Source organism: Centruroides vittatus, unplaced genomic scaffold (genome assembly GCF_030686945.1).
Source record: "Centruroides vittatus isolate TY-2023 unplaced genomic scaffold, ASM3068694v2 contig_5, whole genome shotgun sequence".
Lineage (NCBI taxonomy): Eukaryota > Metazoa > Arthropoda > Arachnida > Scorpiones > Buthidae > Centruroides > Centruroides vittatus.
In genome coordinates, this window is record NW_027122286.1 from 2,652,898 (window position 1) to 2,665,760 (window position 12,863).

Genomic DNA, 12,863 nt, shown 5'->3' on the forward strand with positions numbered 1-12,863 from the left:
TTATGTATAAGCCACAGAAAACTTATGTATTAGAAATCGCGATGTTGATATTGATCTATATCAATAGAGAAACAGAAGAAAAATTACTTTCCCCGTGTTTCCGAGGCATATGAAACCATAAATCAGCGAGTAAGAGTAAGAATTGATTACAATATATTGTAATTGCAAAGCCTACGTGATACATAATATCTCTTTCAATGTCATATTTATCTTCACCGTGAATATACAATCTTAGAACAAGCTGTACCTCCTATTAGACAGAGTGGTGCAAGTTGGACCTCCATCATTTACTGGCAACGCGCCAAAATTTCTATATTTTCAACTTCAATTTTCAACCGGAGAAAAATGAGACGATGTAGATTGCCAAAAAGACATATTTGGAAATCAGTAGACGGGTTTTTATCTATCTCGTTTTTGATATACACTACCGGATGTCCCCCTCCCCTTTTGATCGTTCTGGGCGCTTTTCACGCTAAATAATCGTATGCAAATAGTTCTTAGTTTAATTAGTAAAAAAAAAACCATTAGCTGCTGCTGATGCACTAAATTTTAACGTCGTTAGATTGATGGACACATTTATCTGGACACCATCTAACATGGACCACCCGCATATTTCAATAACGAAATGAATTCTTTTACAAGCGATTCACAGGAATATATGAGACCTTTCTAAATATATTTTATTTAAAATAAATAAGTCAAACTGTAATCTTAAGCATATTCCACAAAGAAGTAAGACTTGGAATAAATATACTGTGTTACCGCGCGTGGGAACTGAACCCACGCTTTTCACAGGTTTATAATTATCGAGTGCCAAACCCGTTTGGAATTCTTTTGATAATATAAGATTTATATTTTAATAAAAAGTTTCAGATGTTCATATGTTTAATAAATAGTGTAGTCGCTTATGGAAACACAACCCTCATTTTCTTACAAATTTATAATTAATTATGAAGAATGTTAAATCAGGCTTTTAATATATATAATTCTCATAATATATAGTTTATGGACTTTATATTGTAATATAAAACATGTTTCTCAAAGAATATGCATGAGAACCGAACCCACGTTTTTCATAGGTTTATAATTATCGAGTATTAAAACAACTGGCTACCTTTGATAATTAATACAAGATTTATAGAAAAATCTGCAATCTTTCTGAATATATTTAATGAACAAATAACAAAGAAGAATATAATGTGTTGTCACTTGGAGAACCTAACCCACGACTTTTCATGAGTTTATAATTAATTTTAGAAATATTAAATACATATTATAATTTGAAGCATGTTGCTCAAAGAATTAGACCTAGAATAAACATTACTCATGTCGAGTGCGGGAACTGAACCCACGTCTTTTTGTACATACTCTATATAATTATCAAGAGTGCCAAACCATGAATTATTATTTAAAAAGTTCTATTTACAGTTTGTGTCGTGTTAATAATATAGAAATTCGATTACATCATGAATATTTCATATAAAGTGCAATAAAAGAAAAAGGAGGGGGGAAGTAAAGAAACAAAATTAACGGTAACACCTAAAGATTCGACTTACAGAAAATTCCTATAATTATTTGTAAAATATAAAATGATAAATTTAAATGCTCCGCTTTATTTTCTATTAATTAAACTTTTTAATTATCTTCAAAAACTTCAAATTTCATTTCGAGTAAATACATTGGTAAAGCGATCAACGATAATTAGAAAATTTACAATTTACATGCTCAGATTTCGAAAATTTCATTTCATTAAATATTTAAATGAAAATTATTAATGAAATTCTGAAGAGGATTACATAAATAATTATTTAAATCGTATAAATTAAAGCAATCTGAACGGTTAACACCTGGCAGGTATTCCCTGTTCTATCCGTGATCTTTATCTGAATTTAGTCACGAAACCTCAAATTAACATGAAAGACTCATTCACATAATTAACAATCTTACTTTAATTTTTTTTTTCTACTTAACAGAACAGGAAATCATCGTTATTAACTACATAAAACTGGTATCTTCAATGTCACCATACTGTAAATTCTCTAGAAGCAATTAAATTTTGAATTATTTAAAATTTTATTGATATTCTTCAATTTTCTAAAACTTTTCATTATTTTTTTTTATTAACTTAATAACCAAAAACTCTCATAAACGATAATCTATCTAATTATTATTCCAACAAACAGCGAACTTTTATAAATCAGTAACCAATTCTTTATCGTTCATACCAACCAAATTCTTTATGAAATTTCTTCAAAGGTAAATTAATTTTTTTTTAAATTTATTGAATTTTTCATTAAATAATAACGAAGTTTATTTATATAAATGTTAGCATTTTAAATAAGATACAAAAAATTTACATGTTTACGTTGTGAACCTCAAGACTTCGGTAAATAATTCTTTGTTTACAACATAGAATCAAAAATAAACTAATTTTTTTACAGTACAATTATTAAATTTATATAAATAATGTCATCTTTAATAAATTATCAAAGAATTTACATATTTAAGTTCTAAACATTCCCTATTCTTTAACATCTGATGCACCATTGGAAAGTTCTGATCCACTAATTTACTAAAGTAGTTTCAAACGAAAATCATTATAGACACTATAGTTGTAACACTGTCGATTTTTTTCTCTCTTGATTGGCTAATTAAATAACGTAATAACATTCGTTACAAAATCGATTTCTCTATAGAAACTATTTGTTCAACTTCGAATCCACATGAAAAACTTCGCATCAGCTGATTTATACTTTTCCTATTAAGTTACTCATAGTGTATTTTCTTAAAAGAAACTAAAATATTAAAGAATCAACAACTTATATATCTAGAAATACATTTAAAAATAATTTAAAAGTAATATATTACTTTCCAAGTAATTTTTCAATAAGTTTTTCTTACAGCAACTTATGAAATTCCATGTGTAATGCAGGGAAGCTTCACAAGAAAAATTCAAATATATTAGATATATCCGCATATATATATCATTTACATACATACAAAGCATATATATATATATATATACTATCAATTCAATGTTAAATATATTTATTATTAAACCATTAAGCATTATTCAATAGAATTAATTTTAAAAATACTGCATTATTAAAGCATCTATAAGGTAATATTTTGAATCATCAATACTTATGTTATAAAACTGAAGGAAAAAATTAGGAATTAATGAAATGGTTGAGAAATAATTTTAAGGTATGACCTACATATATCTTCGTTTGTGAGTAAACATTATTAAAATTTATATGTGAAATTATTACTTGGTAGAGACTGTTAAAACACAGTTTACATTAGAAGTATTTTATGAAGAGGTAGTTATTAAAATATCTTTTCGACAAGGCATTTAATCTTACTTTTCTTTTTATTTTATGAAAAATGTTTATATACGCTACAAACTTACGATTTTAATTTTACACTCAAATTTTTCGTTAAATTAAAACACTCGAATAAACGAAAATAATCGTGTTCTATACATTTTTAACTTAGTTTCTAAATATTTTATTTTTAAAAAGCTAAGATTTATTAAATAAAAAGAAAAAAAGGGGGTAATGCAATGCGTTTAAGCAAATTAAATGCTAAATACGCTGAGCAAATGAGTAATGGAAATATTTTAAAGTGTTAAAAGTAATTTTTATCGTCTTGATATTATTATTTTTCTTACAATATCACAAAAATCTATCGCCATAATTTACTTTAAAGTGAAAAAATTTCATTCGTCTTCGAAACACTTTTGCTATGCCTTTAAGCAATCGTTCCTCTTTAAACAAATTTCCCACCCTCGAGTTAAATGGAACTGCCCGAGTGCTGGGCATTCTGTGGTCCATGGGTATGTTCTCCTCGCCATATGCCGGACAGTTTATAAACACGTTTAACATAATATAAAGACAAGCTTCCAGCATAACTTCACTCAATGGGGTTTATACGTTGAGAGCGATTGATAGAAACGAAATTAGTTTCCTTGAAATATTCAAAACACGACAGAAACGAATAGGCCACACAGCTTTAATAAATTCACTTCATTCGAATTTATCAAGCAATGACTGACAGACAACTGTTTGACTGAATGTTTAAATTTTAAGAGAAATTAAATACCTGCCGGTTGATTCGTTTCAAAATAAACAGTAATAAGCAAATATGAATGATCGAATGAATTTTCTCATTCTTTACAAACGCCTTCCAAGAGGAATTTAAATTTGGTAATATTGAGATATCGAAAGCCACGTTTAAATATGTAGAACGGCTAAAAGTCAGTTAAAGTCTAGATTGCTGTTTTATTCCGTAATCAATTTCACCGATTATTTGCTTTAATTTGTGACAAATAAGGCAGCAATTTTGGTACAATTGATTACAAAATAAAACCGCAATTTTAGCACAACTGGTTGCAAATAAGACAATTTAATTTGTTGCGAGGCGTACCAAAACTGGTAGAATTTGATACAAATAGCACAGCAGTGGTACCACTTAACTCCAGATATCAATTTTGCAAAAGAAAACGTGTTCTAAACTCAGCTTACCATTCGTATTCCCATCTGTACCTGCAACACAAGCAAAGCATAGCTCGATTAACCGACTTTTGGATCATCCTATATCCTATTGAGAATTTATATATATATATATATATATATATATAAATTCTCAATCAATACGAACAAATTTTCATAACTTTAAGCTTAAATAACGTCATTAAATATTAAGGTAACCTATCTTGTTCGTAGGTTTATTCAAAAAGCATTGCAAACTTTAGTAAATCGATCTTCAAAAAATACGTATGTATTCTTCTATGACGACTGACATTGATCGATTCTTTGACTGACAACTTAAAAATTTATTGATATAATACAGTAATAATCTAGGGTTTTAAATATTTTAAAACTAATTTCGATAGTAAAGGAATATATCTTCATAATAACTAATATAAACAAACATGTCATTACTTAAAATTTATTTACACGAAGGCATATATATATATTAATGGAGGTTACAAAATTATGCTTAAAAAGATTAATATTTATCGCCAAATATTTAGAAAATATTTACACGAGTTCTTCGACAGTACCGTAAAATTTAGAAACTATATGATATATAGGATGAGCTAAAAATCAATTAACCATTGTAAAGACTAAATTACTTTCTTATTCAAATAATTAGTCGTGTTTTCATTATGTTTCCATCAATTTTGTAAGCAAAACACGCTATTCTGATCTGTTTTCGATTCATATTCACAAGTGTATCTGGAGCACACACAACAAAACAGGCTTTTGAGCCACCCTGTATTTTGCGTCAAACAGACCAATCTCACTTGGTGCATAATAACTGTAAAAATTAATTTGGGCATATAATTTTTGTACTTTTTTAAATTCCGAATTCTTGTATTATTAAATTTTGCACCAAATAATTAAACCGCACTTGGCACTAATTACTCGTAATTAATTTATACCAAATCATTTTGGTAGGATCATTTTGCCAGGCCCTGAATAAAGAGGGGGCACTAAATTTAATCTTGTGTGTAAAAAAAAACAAAAAACACAAGAAACTGTTATAAATTAAAATTTCCTCTGTTAAATCTGTTTTATTCATACATTTTTATGGATTTGTGAAAACTCGAACTCTGTCTCATTTCTCAGGCCCTGCTTATATATCAAATTCTCAAAATCAAAGAAAAATATGTGAAAGAATTCATCTGAATAATTTCACAAATGAAAATCCGGTAATAAATTTAACAATGTTGGAGGTAGATAAGGGATTTAGAAATTTGTATTTCTTTTTTCTTAAATATTACAACAGCAAAATTAATGTAAAGAATGGAAAAATATGAAATCATATTTTAAAAATCCGAGCTGCTAGCTGCTGCTTTTCCATATTTTTATACCTTTGGTAGCATTTTAATGTTCTAACTTATTTTAGCAAACAATGAAAGCTATAACATGGGATTAAGGAAACCAAACATTTCATAGTCTACAACTCCAATTAGATTGTGGAGAAATGAAATTTGGAACTCTGCCAGTCAACACAGGCACACAACACACACACACACACACACGAGTTTAGTTTCTTCCCAAAAAATCGTTACAAACGTATTTTTAAAAATCAAACTTTAACCATACTAGATTGTTACTAAATGAAGTTTGATTTCATTAAATGAAGTTTTCGTGTATTTTTTATCCTCCCTCTTCTCCTCCTTTCCTTCATTTAATTTTACTTAATCTGTTTTGATGATATCTACATTATATTAACAAAAATCAGATTGATGTGGTATGGCCTCTTGTAAAATTTCCTTTGTATGTATTGTGTGTATATATATACAATAGATTTTTGTGTGTGTTGTTTCCTCATTCTAAATGAATTTTTCATGATAAAGATGGAAGCTATAATGGAAAATGTTACGTGTTTTAAACTATAATAATCTTTAATTTCGCTTATAATATTCTTAGAATATATAAGAATAAGATTAATATTAAGGTATGTAAGAGGCAACACAATGTCAAGATGTGCAATAGCTAAAACATTATTATGATGTACAAGAGAAATGGAAACATTAGGATAAGTCTGTTGACGTTAATCATTGAAAAAATTTAATAAAATTAAACCATTTATTGAGACAATAATTAATAATTTCATAAATTTAATGATATTTTCATTACATCTTACAAGAAAAATCTAAATATAATAAATATATTTCACTCAATTCATTAAGTTTGCTTAAATAGAAACATACCTCCTAACATACATCCGTTTGTCTGATGAACATCTAAAAATGTATCAAGATATAATTCATTATACGTGTTACAAGTAAAAATAGTTTCTAACTGTATTGTTAAATATAGGGTTTGTAATGATAGATTCTATATTTGGTCGATGAGAAACATAATATTAACTCGTCGCCCTTCATTAAACTTAATATAATTAACAGAATAATCTTCAAAGTATTATTTATAATTTTAAAACACAATTAAAAAAAATTTTTTGCTTTAATATATTAATTTTCGAATTTATTGGCATATGATTCGAATGAAACGTTAATTTCAATATTTGGCTATTTAAGTATTTAAATACTTAAAGTTAGCAAAAAATAAACAAGGATTATTAAAAAAAAATATAGGAACAGATCCTAAAAATTTGGCAAGATCTCAGCAAAATGGGCATAGATTTTAGCAAAAAGTAGGCAAAGACATCAGTAAATAGGCAAGATCTTAACAAAACCCAGCATAGATCTTACGAGTTATCCATCATCCTGGTACGAAGCGCCAATCTGATCGCAAATTATTGTTTGTAAGAATTTAGTATTTAAAATAAATATTCAATCATGTAATTACTTTAATAATTTTAAAAGAAAAATAATTAAGCACGTAATTATAAGACATTATTAAGTAAGCGATTTAAAATAAACTTCAAAATTAAAAAAATATCAGCAAGATTGTTGTCGATATCAAATGATATTCACAGCAGATTGGCATTTTTATTTTACTCTTTTAACACTTTGATAGTAGTAAATTAAGAAAGATATTAAGTTTCCATTTACAGAAATCTTATCAAGATAATTACAGCATGATGTAATTTTCACTTTTTAAATAAAATAAAAGGTAAAAAGAATAGAAGAAAGAAGAAACAATTCGCTAAACAAAATAATTAAAAAGTAAAGTTTTATAAAATGAAATACATTATAGTTTTAATTTAAAAATTTTTACTTTCGTTCGTTTATTTCTTTTGAAAGAGAGAATTTTTGAGAAAACAAAAGTTTATTTTTATTTTTTTTTATTTTCCAAAAAAAATGAAATAACACTTCTAAAAATAGTTTTCTAAACGGAAATTAATTGTAAGAGAACAATTTAGCAAACAAAATTTACTCGAATATTTCTTAAGTAAATATTGTTCTATTTATTTGCTTGTTTATTTAAATATTTCCTGAAATTAAAAGATTCTTTTATTTAAAACGTCTCGTTCTTTACTCGTTGAGTAATATGATAATGAGATGAAGAATTATGTTTGGAATTTTAAGAATTAAATAGTGATATGGCAGCGTAGTTACTGTGGGAGCTTACGAGTGAGTAGAGTTATGATTAGTCTATGGGAGATCTCATAGAACCTGGAATGTGTTGCAATAATATTCTTGTATCTACGAATGAGTAATATTATAGTAGCATCCTTATAAGTGAGTTGTGTTAAGATAAAATCCTTGTGTGTCACTTCATGAGTAGTGTTGTAATAACATCTTTACAGGAATGTACGATTGAAATACCCACTAGGAATCGTCGAGTGATTACAGTTATAGTATCATTCGAATAGAATCCGAGAGTGATTAGTGAATACAGTTACATCCTAATAAAAATCTACAAATGGGTACTGATGTGATAATAGCCTTAGAGAATGCCACAACTAAGTGTTTTATTATAACATCCTTTATAGGAATCTACGAGTTGGCAGTGTTATGTTAACAACTTCACATAATCTACACTATGGTATCATATAATAGAGAGTTGCGAATAACTAATGTTCTAGTAACATATTACAATAGGAGCTTACGAATAAATAGTATTATAGTAGCTTAGAAATGTTTAGATTGTGCACACGACTGTAGAAGATATAACCATTAATTCATTTTTTCTATATATGACTGGTTCTTATAACACTAACATGAAGGATGTTGAACGACATGACATCTATGTCGATAACTGTCACTCATTTTATTGTGTGGATTTATGAAAGATGCATTAGTTTATCAATCCTTACTCGCACTATTTTATTTTATTTGGCATAGGATTACAATATAAAACACTATTTTAAGTTGCTGCCGCTTAAACTTTTCCAGAAAATTAAATCCGATAATTATTTACGCATCCAGCTTCCAATTCGAAAACAAAACAGTGTAAATTAAGAATTAACGCTATTAACTTGCAATGGGAACAATTAAGAGTAGATCGGCTCGTCTATCTGTTAGAAAATCTTAAAATTTTCTAGATTTATCTTCATCTTTTTAATCAAATAAAGAAATAATGAAAAATAGGAGGTAGATGTGCGTTTGGTTGGATAATGTTAAAATATTTGAAAGGATAAATGCTAAGGATCACGATTACAGTTTGAGATTCAACTTTATTCTGTCAAAGAACCGATTTAGTCAGTCGAAACACAATTCTGATACATTAGCAAATAAGGACTAACCTTGTCAGCTACACACAACTGGTGAATACAAACTCGGTCCATGTCTGTCAATCACCAGATTCTATCAAAAGTAAACCTTCTCCTCGGAATTTCTCTTTCTTTATTTTAATATTTAACAAAATTATTTTAAAAATAAATATGTTTTAATGTGAAAAACTTCAGAAAATCTTCTTGTCCTATTTAATTTCCTTTAAAGGTGTTTCTAGAGTTTGTTACCAGGTGCATTGACCTGTTATTTCAATCCAAATTAGCCAGATAGAGTATTGTTTGAAGTGGAGGAAAAATAAGTAGGTCTCAATGGCAAAACAAGGACAAACACAAATGCCACAGTTACAGAAATATCTTCAAATTTTCATTCAAAAATAACCCAATTCTTTCAAAAAATAACTTTTTTATTCTCTAAAAATAATCCCAAAGATTATTCAACTGTAATGATTTTTCTCTTCAAATTTTATGCCTACAGAGTATTTAATGAGGCCTTCTAATCAATAAAATATTTCATATATTGAAAATACTGACGAAATAGGTAGTATTACAAACTATCCTAAACAACCTTATCTTATTAAACAGCTTGTGGACATCTTTCTAAAAATAGCTGTTCAAAAATATAAATTTTTATATGTTAAAATGAACTAAAAATCTATAACATTTAAATTTGCAACTCAATTTTAAGATCTAATAAACTTCTAAATCTTAATTATTTAAAACAATTTAATATCTAAAAGCGTCAACCTATATTAAAAAACTAATTTCTTAGCATGCTTTATAAATTCCTCAACATCCCTGCTGATGCTTCAACTTTGACAACTCGGCTATTAAAACTTTTTAAATTAATTTTAAATTTTAAGATAAAAAAAATTGGGCCTTTCATTTAAAATTATGCCCTATATTAGAAAATCGTTATGCCTCTTAACATGGAGGCATAAAGCTTCCATAATGACTAATGAAGGACGTAAGTTATTAAATTACTGACCGAATGGTTGCCATTATAAGATTACCGTTAATGGTTAAACCAACCATTTTAACGATATTAATCTCGTAATGCCTTATACAATATATGTAATTATTTTCTTTGTGTAGTAAATGGACGGGATCAATATTCTTAATTGAAATTTGGAAATTAAGTAATTTATCCCTTGTATTGGATTTATTAAACAGTAAAAGTAGGTAAAGGGAAGAGGAAGGGGAAAAATCTTTTGTTCTCAACATTTTAATCTTGTTTAGAGTTATAATTTTCCAAAGCGTTATTTTCCTCACTAATCTTTAGAGAGAGAAAAAATTCTGTCAGTTAGCATCTCAAAATATCAGTTCTAGTGTCAAATATATTAAAATCTGTCAGTCTTACGCCTGCACTGCATCATTAATCTGGCATCATCAGGGTTTGTCAGTCATAATCATTAATCGGTATTGCGACTGTCATAATCTATATTCCCAATGCCGTCAGTCATATAAGCTTCCGGTATTTTCTCAGTCATATTCGATGTTCTATTTCCGCTGTTTTATCAATCATACTCAATATGATCAACAGAACAATATTTCAACACCTGACAATCCTTCTGTCAGTCATGTTAACACCTGGCATTTCTGGAAACACAGCTATTCTATAATATCGATATATACACTATTATAGGACAGTTGAAAATACCGTTTTCAAAATTATAAGTGTAAATACTCTAATAATATTATAATACAATTTTTCATTCTGTCATGATTTAATACAGTTAACTTGGCTTCATCTTATCTTGAAAAGAGTCATAGATTAGGGTCATCCTATCTGAGAATGGATAATCATAAATTAGAATATCCTGTATGAAAAGTCGTAGATTAGAATCATATCTATATAAAAATAAATAAGTTAGACTCATATTGTCATAATCATAGATTAGAGTCATTTTATCTAAGCAGAGATAGTCTAGATTAGACGAATCTTTCTGAAAACAGATGGTCATACAGAGAGAAAGAGAGGAGAGACATCCTATTTGAGAAACAATCAACAGAGTCTACCTATAAAAACTCCTCTCCCCTTATTAATTTTATTACTCATTAATTTAAACTGTCATTTCTTATTCTTTGCAATTTCACTAGTCATTATATTACTATAATAATCTAACAATCATAACATCATATGCACCTTAACTAATGGTTGGAGATTTCAGTGTGTCATCATAACATCAATAAATCCACTAGTTTCACATAAATTTAACACCCATCCTTACATTATTAATTTTAATATTAATTTAGGATTTTTCTAATTTCATAACTTTTACATATTACATTCCTGCTCTATTTTATTTCTGAATTATTTGTGTCCATAATAGGAAAATTTGTGTTTACAACACTTAATTGATGTTTAAATCGAAACTTTTTGGATGTCTCCATATTAAATTCGTGTGTTTATACATTTCCCCCAATTATCAACACGTTAAATCCTATAGAAAACTGGAAAAAATCTCATCTTGGAAAATTTCGACACCTTTCCGCATTTACCATTCCAACAAAACACAGACTTTAAGCTCGGTACTTTATAGTACCCCCTTATCGATATATAACTCCTATACGGTATATCAGATTACGTCACTTTTTCAATTTCTCCCAAACGGTATAAGAAGGAAAAAAGGAGGAAGAGGAGGAGGAGGAGGAGGAAGACGAGGGGGGAAAAATTCGATCTAGACCTCATATAATCGAAACGTAGACGGAGTTAAGCCAAACGCACGAACGGGCCGATCGGACCGTGTGATAATATGTTCAGTTCTGTACAGAATCGTACGACAATAACACCCTTCTCCCCCTTGCAAGGGACAATGGCTGCAATGAATGATGGGTAAAAAGAACTCAGCCCCCTTCCAGGGATAACATCGATGCCATAATCCTATCAGTAATACTCTAGTTTTCGATTAACGCTATGACTCACCACCTTTACCTAGTCATATCTTTTAATAATAAACACCAACAGGGTATATCTTTAACTAAGGAAGTTCATTAACCTAAGCCAGTTAAGGTCGCAATAAGCATTTAGTTCGTTAGGGCTAACGTACTTTTACTAGAGAAAACAGCTCGGGGCATAAGACGTTAAGCCTAACACAACTCACCTCAGACGTGACGTAACGTAAGTCTGTAGTCCCGAACAGTTGTTGATGTCAGTCTGGTCTCGTAAGACGTAAACTAATGCAAGAAGGAAAGTCCATAGTATACGATGACTGACATTAGGCACCGTCAGCAACGTAATGAACTCGTTACTGATAGAACGCTGCGCTTTACGTTCGTGGCGCTGTCGTCGGTGTCTGGTGTGATGCACGAGAAATTAAAGCGGCGTCACACCGAGATGGCGTCTTCCTTCGACGCCACAACGGCTCCATCTGTTGTACGCTGAAGAAAATTGTTGCGTTAAATTGTCATTGGTTAAATATTCTCAAGTCGTTATTGGTTAATTGTCGGCCTTCGTTGTCATTGGTTCAATGTTCGTACTGGTTAATTGTCGCCTTTTATTTATTATTGGTTAAATAATCTTAGTTTATATCGTTATTGGTTAAAATGTCTATATGCATTAATTGCAATATTCATTGTCGTTGGTCAAATAATATGACGTCTAAATTGTCATTGGACAAATGATGTTATTTTTAATAAATTGTCATTGGTTGACACGGTTTTAATTTTCATTGTCGTTGGTTAATTATCAGGTTTTGTTGGTCACATAT

The 12,863-nt window shown here is 28.9% G+C and overlaps 1 protein-coding gene across 1 annotated transcript in view; it reads right to left on the reverse strand.

Annotated features, from left to right (window-relative positions):
• LOC136978237 (LIM domain transcription factor LMO4-like) overlaps positions 1 to 12,503 on the reverse strand; it is a 78,073-nt gene extending 65,570 nt beyond the window's left edge. Inside the window, exon 1 of the mRNA XM_067273907.1 lies at positions 12,258 to 12,503. The gene's annotated coding sequence lies outside the window, so the exon portion shown is untranslated. The remainder of the gene's footprint in view (positions 1 to 12,257) is intronic.
• Positions 12,504 to 12,863: the final 360 nt, after the last annotated feature.